We start from the raw sequence: 11,995 nt of genomic DNA, 5'->3' as shown, positions 1-11,995 counted from the left end.
AGCTGCAATGGCCACTTTGGGGGGTGAACCAACGGAAAAAGGAAGACCTTTCTCTCTGTCTCTCTCTCTCTCTCACTGTCTAACTCTGCCTGTCAAAAAAAAAGAAAAGAAAAGAAAATGTGTGGGGAGCAACCGGGACTAGACTAAATTACTGGAACTGCTAGGACTAATTCAGTGCATCTGATCTCCCACCATATGGCGCTGAGAGGGAATAAACAACTTCCACACAGCTGCCTCACCAATTCGACTAACAAACTGCAGGAGCTGATCCTGCCCCTGATTGGAGGAGAGCAGTGTGCTCAGCGCATGGGGAGAGAACACCAAGAGAGCTGGGATTGGTGGAAGAGGACTATAAAGGAGGAGAGAGACAATATGCACCAGGAACATCTGAGGAACCCCTGAGAGAGCCAGCCTGCGGTGTGCCGCTCCTCCGCGGAGGCGGGGGAAGTTGCGGGGGTGCTGCCCCTCCACGGAGGTGGGCGGGGAGCGGCAGCTAACCCGGGAAGGGGCAGGGAAAGAGAACAGCGCAGGGTCCTGTGTCGTTCCTCCGCAAGTGGGGGAGCGACATAATGGTGCCGTGACTCGGATATGAAACCTAGGAGAGAAGAAGTGGGAAAATACTGTAGAGAGACTAGGGAGAGCCTAGGGAAAAGCCAGACGGAAAAAGTGCCGGGAGAAGCTAGCGAAAGCCTAGGGAAAAACTCGGATACGGACTGTGGGGAGAAGCTAGGAGAAATGAGAGAGAAATATTGCTGGAAGAAAGCTAGGAAAAGTACTTGGGAGAGAAAAATATAAACTAGGGAAGGTGAAGCCACGGGGGTAGGCCGAAGCGGAGACCTAAGCTAGGTTGGGATTCGTCAGATTAGCCCGGGGAGCAAAGACGGAAAGCCAAACCAAAAGCGGAGACGTAAGCTAGATTGGGATTCGTCAGGTTAGCCCAGGAAGCAAAGACGGAAAGCCAAGCCGAAAGCAGAGACGTAAGGTAGGTTGGGATTTGTCAGATTAGCCCGGGGAACAAAGATGGAAGCTAAACTGTAGTGGAAACATAAGCTAGGCCGTGATTCATGGAAGCCACCGAGATCGGAGAGAGAGCACGGGGCATGAGCGGAGAGAGAGTGCGGGGCTAGCGTGGAGGCCGCGGGGCGAGCGCGAAGGGCGCGGAGACCGCGGAGCGCGCGTGGAGCCGGGAAGCCACACAGATAGGAGGAATAAGAATGACGGGAGATAGAAGTAAAATAAGAGAAATAGGAATGCCTGGAGATAGAGAGAAATAGAGAAAAATAAAAAAGGCCTCCCCACAACATGGCGATGAGAGGACCAGGATTCAGTCTGCCTGATTAGTAAGGCGATAAGCACCTGTGGGCAGCTCTAGCAGAGCAGAGCAGAGTATGCGCTGCAGGGCACCGAACACAGGCACGCATCAGCGCCTAAAAGCCTCCCCACAACATGGCGATGAGAGGACCCAGATTCGGTTTGCCTGATTGATAGGGCGATAAGCACCTGTGGGCAACTCTAGCTGAGCAGAGTATGCGCCGTGGGGCACCGAAGACAGGCATGCATCAACGCCTTAAAGAATAAAAAGAAAGGGGGATCTGTGGGGAGCAACCAAGACTAGACTAAGTTACTTTGCATGGAAGATTATACTGACCTCTGTATCATCTTTAATGAGTGAATGAACTCTCCTCTAGTTTGAAAGAAAGCATATGGCTCCACTTCTCCTACTCATGTAAATGCTCCTGACCCTGACAATTTTGCCTTAATTTAAAGGAATCAGAACAACTGACTTCCTGTATAAACCCCAGGCTTGAGTTATGCCTTTTGTAGCTGCTCTTCCGTTCCCCTCCCCCACCACTACCACTTTCATTCACTAGGGGAAATGGAACTGCTTAGGCTGATATCTTTATTGTCTCAGCTCACTCTTTTACTCATAATATTAAATGGCAACATAAAAAATGAGAGGAGAGTAAGAATAGAGGATAGAGTTAAATCTGGCAAAATAATTCTTTGTAAGAATCATCTTACTATCCTTTTCTGTAATTTGTACCAATTATTTTCTAGGACCAACTGGTCTCATTGATGAATCACTTTTGAAGAAAAGTAATACCAATATTATGCAAATTTTTATGCAAAGACATGGAAAATTAAATCACTCATGAAGAGTGATGCAAAAATCTTTGTGAAATATTAGCAACCCTACCCAGCAACATATAAAGACTGTAGTATATGAGTATCACAACCAAGCAAGATTTATCATAGGAATAATTGTTTTAATATTTTAAAATCAATCAATTTTATTCACCATATTGAAGGAATAAAGTAGAAGATATATCAATAAAATCAATTCTCATTTATAATTAATAGATTATCAACATATTAACCGCATGGAGAACTTACCCAATCTAATAAAAATCTATCTATGATAAAGCTACAGGTATTAACATAGAAACCCATCAGTACAATACAAGCAAGAAAAATAAAAAATAGAAGGAAAGAAATTGAATTGTCTTTATCTGCACTAACAACATGATTCTGAACATGGAAAACCCCAAGTAACTGCCAAAAGCTACCAGAATTAACAAGTGCATTTATAAATGCTAGAAACAAGATCAAGAGTCAAAAATTAATTATATTCCTATATGTACATAATGAAAAACAGAAATTGAAATATAAAAACCATTCCCAAGAGAGACTGGCAAGTAGACAATGGCTTTGAGCGTCTGGGGAGCTATCAGCCTTCCTGCACATGCAGGTATGTTTGAGGAACTAGTCAGCTGGTCTGATGGAGAATACCGACTTAAGGAAGGCATTAACCAGATCAAAAAATGCCCTGAGGCCGCAGTACTGATTTTGAAGTTTTTCCCAAAACAACCGGTAGACTTTTGAAGAATTTTAAGGGAGGAGGTGCTACTTGATATTACTGTATGTATTATAAAGACCTCTCAATGTACTTTGAGTAGAAGATTGAACACACAATAATCCACAGTTCTGTGGTAACAGACACGCAGAAAACACAGTTGTCATCCACAGTTAAATGCTGAGGACAGTAGGCGTCCCGACCCTGGAGAAAGCCATTTCCCCTTTATCACTGGGCACACTGGGCACCGGGTATCTGCAGTCTGCTCCAGGCACCAATTTCAAAAGTTCTTTCAAAGCTTACTTAAACATTGAGATGATCAATTCATCGTGACTCTTGCTGCCATAGCTTACAAAAGGAAAGAACTTATTTTGATTTGAAATATTTGAACTCAGATGCAAGTCACCTCAACTACTGAGCCCCAGCAAACTCCTGCTCACGTTTGACTTACAGTAGCACAGCACTCTCTGAGGCAGGCTTGCTGAAAACACTTTTAAGTTGATGAAATGATACAGTTTACAGAATTATATAAAACTGTGTACTTCTGTCTTGAGGCTTTTCTCCCACAATGATAATATTAGTATTTATGGAGCTGATGTCTACTTACTATTTCTGGAAGTGCTTAGGAGGTGATCTAGAAAAGAAATCTATTTAGCACCTGTTGAGGCTGGAATTTAGCCTAGCCTATTACTATTCCTAATCATCTGAGTTACATATTTTTCATGACATAGACTATGAAGAACTGTTAAAGTCTGCAATGTATTTTAAGCTAGTGCAGTTTAATCAAATAAAAAAATTTTCCAGGAGTAAAACATATTATAAGCACTGGAAAAAATAGCATGAGCTGATTTTTCTTTTAATCCTTTAATGATATCACAGTACAGAGAGTGACTTTATTGTATGGTCTCCCTGAAACCTACATTCACAACTGCCCTACACTGGATTGCAGGATTCAGACCTGCATTTGGGAAGATATTAAAAGAACTTTAAAAGAACATTCTAATGAAAATATGTTGTGAGTTCTGATATAAAAGCCCATGACTTTAACCTTAAATCATCCCCCTTTTGACTCTACCCATAACTTCTGAGCATATAATTTAATTTCACTTTTCTTCCTCAGTGACAGGAATAATATTTTAGAGGTATAAAACGTAATGTTCTCTCTTCTTTCCATAAAATCCCTGCTCATCAACACATTTGGGATATTAGATAAATCCATGCTAACAATACCAACAGAACTTCTGCTCGGGGCCTCACACTTCTTTTCCTTTTTTTCTTGCCAAGCAGACCTGAGTCTGAGATTTCAGAATGCTTCACTGAATATGAGGGGTGAAAAAGTTTGCAAAAAATACATTTTATGGGGGGGACCCTACGTTTGAATTTCAGTCTTTTTGCACCAAAATGAACTTATCTTCTAATTCTGTTTTTTGAAGTACCCTCATATACATTAATATAACACAGCCCAATGAATGGACTCATCTAGAAAAATGTTTTATTTTACCCTGCCCACTTGTTTCCACCCCAATCTACTATGAAATGGATCATACTATTGAATTGATTGAGTCAGTCTTTCCTAATAGACTGTGAACCACATAAATCCCTGTATCATAAAAATACTTACCACTAAGTTTTTTTAAAAGATTTATTTATTTATTTGAAAGAGTTACACAGAGAGAGAAGATGCAGAGAGAGAGAGAGAGAGAGAGAGAGAGAGAGGTCTTCCATCCGTTGATTCACTTCCCAATTGGCCCCAACAGCCAGAGCTGTGCCTATCTGAAGCCAGGAACATCTTCTGGGTCTCTGCGGGTTCAGGGGCCCAAGGACTTAGGCCATCTTCCACTGTTTTCCCAGGCCATTGCAGAGAGCTGGATCAGAAGTGGAACAGCCGGGACGAGAACCGACACCCATATGGAATGCCGGCACTTCAGGCCAGGGCATTAATTCACTGAGCCACAGTGCTGTCCCCTTACTACTAAATTTATATCTGTTGAACAGATTAAAAGATGAATAAGGTACCAGTTTCTGTGGTTACAGCATATAACTTAGGGTTGGATTTTTTAGTGGAATGAAAATGTAGTCTAAATTGTAGTGTGTGGCTCTAAATAGTCAATAATATTCAAGATTAAGATTAGGCCAATACAAGAGCATGTGGTATTCAAATTTATGGAAATATTCAGTAATCATCTATAAAGTCCAGAATCATATAAAAATTGTTTCTTAGCTCTAGAACTTAATAATATAAGCCAACAAAAGTTATAAACAAAATGATAGTGAAACATCAAATTAGTTATAATACATAATGTACAGAGGCCCACTGTGTACAATAAAATTAAATTTGTGATTAAAATCCTTAATATGTAAAGGACATACAAAGTGTCTATAAGAATTACATAATACTATAATGAAGACCTGTGTATACACCACTCAGATTAAGAAACAGTATCTTAGCACTACAGATGAACTCCTCAGTAGATCTCTTTCTACAAAAAAAAAAAATTCCCATTACATATAAATGATAAATTTTTCTTCGCTTTCTCTTTATATCATTTATTGTTTTTATCTTCTTGAATTACTTAGAATTTATGAAATATTGCCAAATAGGTTGTGACGGATACCCCTGTCATTTCTGATTTAAAGCAAATGTTACTTTAACATTTAGCCTTAAGACTATTTCTAGAAGATTTTCTTATATCTGAAGATAAACTCACTCTAATTACCATTTCTTTTCTTTTTTTTTTAATCATGAATGAGTGGTGAATTTTTACTGGAAATATTTTTAATCTATTAAGAGTATGTTAACATTTTTTATTTATTCTCCCTACATTAAACCACCTTTGCATTCCCACTAAAATATGCTAGTTTAAAATCTATTTCTCAGATATTGGTAGATTCTGACTATTGACATTTTCTTTAGGATACTTTGTATTTTGTTTCACAAAAAAAGATTGTCATATTTTTTCCTTCGTCTTTCTGAATTGCTGTGGGATTTATGTTGATCATTTATTACTATGACAACATCAGTTGAGGAACACATTGGTTTGCTATCGCCTCTATAACATTTAGGATGCACGTGGTGCCTTGGAGCTTGATTCTGATGTCATCTCTTTCTCTCACGCTCCTCTTCCACCTTTCCCATTTTCCTTTTAAGAATTCCTGAGACTGCACTGGGAGTCCAGATAACTCGGGGTACCCAGGGTCCTTGATAAAATGGTCCACAAAATTCTGTTTGCTGCCTGAGGTAATGCACGAATATTCACACATTCTGGGACTAGGACACAGACATCTTTGAGGAACATTATTCTGTTTACCTTTAGAAACTACAACATTTTCTCTTTTTTTCTGTGGAAAATTCTTCAGGGGACTGAAATTACACATCCTTATATGTTTGTTAAAATTTATGTGTAACATCACCTGAATTTTTGTTGTGTGTGTGTGAAAAGATGTTTAACAAATTATTCCATTTCTTTATTGGAAATAGAAGCATATGCTTAATTTTTCTTTGGTAAACTATGATAAATCGGATTTAGGCATTTAACCTATCTTTAAAAGAATGGTTCATGGACATAATTTTTTTTCCAAGTATTCTTTCACTTCCTTTTAAAATGTAGACTTTTTCTGAATTTATGTTATTTTTAAAAAATAACAAGCCTTGATCAAATGTGCTACAAACTTGTCCATTTTATTAATCTTTTTCAAGAAACAAATTCCCAGGTTGTCGAAGGTAAACTTAATCGTTCCACTCTGACTGATTTCCAAATTTGCTTTCATTATTTTCTTCTCTTCTCATGGTAATTATTTTATATAAAAATAATTCTTAAACTAGGAGATTAGTGTATTAATTGAAAGCTTTTATTTATTATGCAAACATCGAAGGTAATAAAATTTTATCTCTGCTCTTTCAGCCGTAAATGTGACATATAGAAACTTGTTATTGTGTTAATGGCAACTATTTATTTCTCATAGGATATCGTATTCAGCAAGGTGTTTTCCTGCCCAATACTTGTTCTGCTCAAGAATGCAATATTCTTACAATAGAAATAAGGCAACAGGGTTTATGTCCACAGGATTCCCTGGCTTGTCATGATCCTCACCACTTAGAAACCACGTAAAACTATAAACCAACCACAGGAAGGAACTTCGAAGATAGTTATACCATCTGCTGAGAAACATACCTGGGGTATTTTAGAATTGTCTTTCAGAAAATAAGATGTACCTTGAATCAGCAATTAGTACCCTGAATCAGCAATTAAGACAGAATATACAGGTTCAGAAACCTCATGAGGCATCAACATAAGTATGTGTACTCCCACTTTGACACTAAAATATCCAGTCACAATACGGACTTACCTGTAACAAATTCCTTTCTACTCAATTACCTATAGTAGATTCTGTAAGAACCTTGGCAGATACAAGGGTAAATGAACTTGTCAGGGTTACACTGATCAAATGTTTCTGAACTATGAATGGAATTCCAGGAAACCTAAGTAAGATAATGTATGCAAACTTTTATAGTTAATGTGGCTCACTGCTCAAATTAAATATACATATATATTATTAGAAACTGTAAGTGCACTCTTGGGCACTAGGTCCATGACTCATCACCATCTTTCTGACCCTTGGTTTCCTCCTTCACCTTAGTTTCCTTACAGAGCTGGAGGAATGTGAGTTTACATTACATCTGTGAGGGAGCTGGATGGTGATTTTCCTAAGTTCAAGAACCACAATCTCCATGTTTGTATCTATTCAGCCTCCACTATGAGATCTGTCACCTTGTACCAATCAATGGTAGATCAAAGGCAACGTTTTTGTACTTTATACATGATAATTACTCATATTTAGAAATCCAGTGTTTCCAAATGCCTTAATAATATTCTTTCATCTATAAGGAACTAGATACAGAGAAAAATACTTCCTGTGAATATTAACAACACGTCAACAGTTTTGAGAAAAAGCTGTAGTACACCGACCTGAAAGTCCTATGTCCAGACGGTGGGTCAGCTGGCACTGAAAATGAGGCAGCTGCGACGGCAAGGAAGTTCCGTGTCAGCAAGCAGGCGGCAGCAGCAGGCCTCTACTGCGGGGAGGAAGGGTCGGAGCACAGCGGGCAACACGGCAGTGATACGCCAAGTGGAGAAGTCGTTCTGGGCATCACTGAAATGCAAAGTGGGATATTTATTCAAAGATTTCCCACGTGGAATCTTAACAAACTTGACTCTCCCCACTCCCGCCATGAGTCTCCTTCTTTTTTGATGTTGTTGTTAGTAAAATCTACACAGTCCACTAAGTACTTGGTATTGGATTTAAATTCAGATGAGAAGCTAAGTCCTGATTTAAAGATGGGAAAATAACAAAGGCTGTTTGAGGAACAATACATGCATGTTTCAGATCAAAACGTGTTTGTGAGTAGCCTTCAGGAAACCTGCTTTAGAAATTGATGACGTATTCTAATTTAATAAGGCAATTCAGAAGGTTTATATTTTATATTCATTGAACATACAAGGAACTTCAAAGTATTTGAGCCTATTATACAATATTGATATCTATTACTATTTTAGTATCAATTTGTTCATTAAATCACTGTACTTGAACAACTTCATTGAGACATAATATAAGTAGCACACAATTCAACCATTTAATGTGTGCAAGTCAATGCTTTTCACAGGGATGTGCCACCACCAGAATAAATATCTAAACATTTGTTACGTCCTCTAAAAGAAACTGAACATCCATTGCCTCCCCTAACAACCCGGGCACTCGCCAGCCTCTGATCTAATTCTGTCTCTGCAGGTTTTCCTACTTTAAATGAAATCATGCACTGGGTGCTGTTTGTCGCTGGTTTCTGCCACTTAATGTTTTCAAAGATCACCCAGTTGTAGGACATTTCAGACAGGACTTCATTTCCTTTATGGACACATAATATTCCATATTACAGACGTGTGACATCATATACCTGTTCTTTAGTTGACAGATATTTGTACTGTTTCCACTTTTTGCTATTTTGAAGGATTACATTATAAATATTCATGTAGATGTCTTTGTATGGATAAATGTGCTTCTTTTTCTTGGATGGAATTGTTGAGTCATATGATTTCACTATATTTCAATTTCTGAAGAACTGCCAATTGTTTTCAAAATGGCAGTACAATTTTACAACATCATCAGTAATGTATGAGGACTCAACTTTCTCCACATCCTTGCCAACAGGATTGTCTATTCTTGCATTACATCCATTAGTGTGAGCATAAAATGCTGTTCCATTCTGGTTTTGATTTGCATTTCACTAATAACAATGATATTAAGCGTCTTTTCATATGCTTATTGACCATTTGCATATCATCTTTAGAAAATCTCAATTCAATCCTCTTTCCATTTTTTAAAAAAGATTTATTTATTTAGTTAGTTAGTTATTTGATTCTAAATGTGCATGAGAGAAACACCAGATTACTTTCAGAGGATCTCCAATTAGACTCATAGCAAACTTCTCATCAGAAACCCTACAGGCTAAGAGAGAATGACAAGATATAGTCCAAGTCTTAAGAGAAAAAAAAAAAAATCAACCCAGAATATATTACCCTGCAAAGCTCTCATTTACAAATGACAGTGAAAAAAAGACCTTCCATGATAAACAGAAACAGAGAATTTGTGAGCACCCATCCAGCCCTGCAGAAGATGTTCAAGGATGTGCTCCACACAGAAACACAGAAACATGGTCGTCACTATGGAAAAAGTCAAGGAAGGAAAGCTCCCAGTAAAAGTACAAAGGAAATACAAAGTAAAAAATAGGAATATTTATGGAAAAATGGCAGGGCAAAGTCGTTGCTTATCAATAGTCACCTTTAACATAAATGGCGTGAACTCTCCAGTTAAAAGACATAGACTGGCTGAATGGATTAAAAAACAAAACCCATCTATTTGCTGTCTACAGAAATATACCTCAGTAAGAAAGATGCATGCAGACTGAAAGTGAAAGGATGGAAAAAGATATTCCATGCTAACAGAAACCAAAACAGAGATGGAACATTTCTCAACCCAATCAAGGAAACTCATGACAAACCCAGGGCCTATGTCCTATTGAATGGGGAAAAGTTGGAAGCATTCCCACTGAGACTGTAACCAGACAAGGATGTCCACTCTCATCATTGCCCTTCAACATATTCCTGGAATTTTAGCCAGAGCCATTAGACAAAAAAAAAAAAAAAAAAAAAAAAAAAGACAAAAAAAAAAAGAAAAGAAAAGAAAGAAAGAAAGAAAAAGAAAAGAAATCAAAGGGATACAAATTGGGAATGAGGAAGCCAAACTATCATTATTTGCAGATGACATGATTCTATATACAGGGGATCCAAAAGACTCCACTAAGAGACTATTGGAATTCATAGAAGAGTTCGATAAAACAGCAATATATAAAATCAATGCACAAAAATCAACAGCCTTTGTATACACAGACAATGCCATGGCTTAAAAAGAACTTCTGAAATTGATCCCATTCACAATAGCTACAAAAGTAAATCAAATACCTTGGAATAAATTTAACCAAGGATGTCAAAGATCTTTAAATTGAGAATTACAAAACATTAAAGAAAGAAATAGAAGAAGATACAAAAAAAATGGAAAAATCTTCCATGTTCATGGATTGGAAGAGTATCATCAAAATGCCCATTCTTCTGAAAGCAATTTACAGATTCAATGTGATACCAATCAAAATACCAAAGACATTCTTTTCAGATCTGGAAAAAATGCTGAAATTTATATGGAAACCCAGGAGACCTAGAATAGCTAAAGCAATCTTATACAACAAAAACAAAGCCAGAGGCATAACAATACCAGATTTCAAGACATACTACAGGGCAGTTATAATCAAAACAGCCCTGTACTGGTACAAAAATAGATGGCTCAATGGAATAGAATAAAAACACCAGAAGTCAAGCATCTACAACCAACTTATATTTGGCCAGGGAGCTAAAACCAATCCCTGGAGCAAGGAGAGTCTCTTCAACAAATGGTTTGGGAAAACTGGATTTCCATATGCAAGGGTATAAAGCAGGACCCCTACCTTACACCTTACATGAAAACCCATTCAAAATGTATTAAAGACCTATATCTATGACCTGATACCATCAAATCACTACAGAGCACTTGGGAAACCCTGGAAGGCATTGGCACAAAGATTTCATGGAAAAGATACCAGAGAAACAGGTAATCAAAGCCAAAATCAACAAATGGGATTACATCAAATTGAGAAGCTTCTGTGCTGCAAAAAAACACTAAGCAAAGTGAAGAGGCAACCAAGAAAATGGGAAAAATTATTTGCAAACAATGCAGCTGATAAAGGATTCACAAACAATATATAAAGAAATCGAGAAATTCTACAAAAACAAAAAAAGAATCCAGTTAAGAAATGGGTGAAGGACTTAAACAGACATTTTTCAATAGAGACAATTGAAATGGCCTACAGACACATGAAAAAATGCTCAGGATCACTAGCCATCAGGGAAATATAAATCAAAACCACAATGAGGTTCATCTCACCCCAGTTAGAATGGTTTTCATACAGAAACCAACAAACAACAAATGCTGACAAGAATGTAGGGAAAAAGGTAATCCACTGTTGGTGGGAATGCAAACTGATAAAACCACTAGGGAAATCAGTATGGAGATACCTCAAAAATCTGAGTACAGTCCTACCATATGACCCAGCCATCCCACTCCTGGGAATTTACCCAAGGGAAATGAAGTCAGCGTCAATGAGTTTTCTGTATCCCCATGTTTATTGCAGCTCAATTCACAATAGACAAGACATGGAATCAACCTAAATGCCTGTCTTCAGAAGACTGGATAAAGAAATTATGGGATATGTACTCTGTGGAATACTACACAGAGGTAACACAAAACAAATGAAATCCGGTCATTTGCAACAAAATGGATGAAATCTGGAAAATATCATACTTAGTGAAATAAGCCAGTCCAAAAGGGAAAAATACCATATGTTCTCCCTGATCTGTGAGACCTAACAGAATACCTAAAAGGAAATCTGTATAAGTGAAATTGACATTTAAGAAGCAATGACAAGCCAGCGCAACGGCTCAACAGGCTAATGCTCCACCTGCGGCGCCGGCACACCAGGTTCTAGTCCCGGTCGGGGCA

The 11,995-nt window shown here is 38.0% G+C and overlaps 1 long non-coding RNA gene across 1 annotated transcript in view; it reads right to left on the bottom strand.

Annotated features, from left to right (window-relative positions):
- Positions 1 to 7,821: 7,821 nt before the first annotated feature.
- The window catches only part of LOC149126013 (uncharacterized), a 53,271-nt gene continuing 49,097 nt past the window's right edge, over positions 7,822 to 11,995 (bottom strand). The window contains exon 3 of the long non-coding RNA XR_016235198.1: positions 7,822 to 8,005. This is a non-coding gene — a long non-coding RNA (uncharacterized LOC149126013). The remainder of the gene's footprint in view (positions 8,006 to 11,995) is intronic.

The sequence above is a fragment of the Oryctolagus cuniculus genome, chromosome 6, assembly GCF_051225735.1.
Source record: "Oryctolagus cuniculus isolate XC-2025 breed Fujian yellow rabbit chromosome 6, ASM5122573v1, whole genome shotgun sequence".
Classification (NCBI taxonomy): Eukaryota; Metazoa; Chordata; class Mammalia; order Lagomorpha; family Leporidae; genus Oryctolagus; species Oryctolagus cuniculus.
This window is presented reverse-complemented; position numbering and strand designations above follow the sequence as displayed.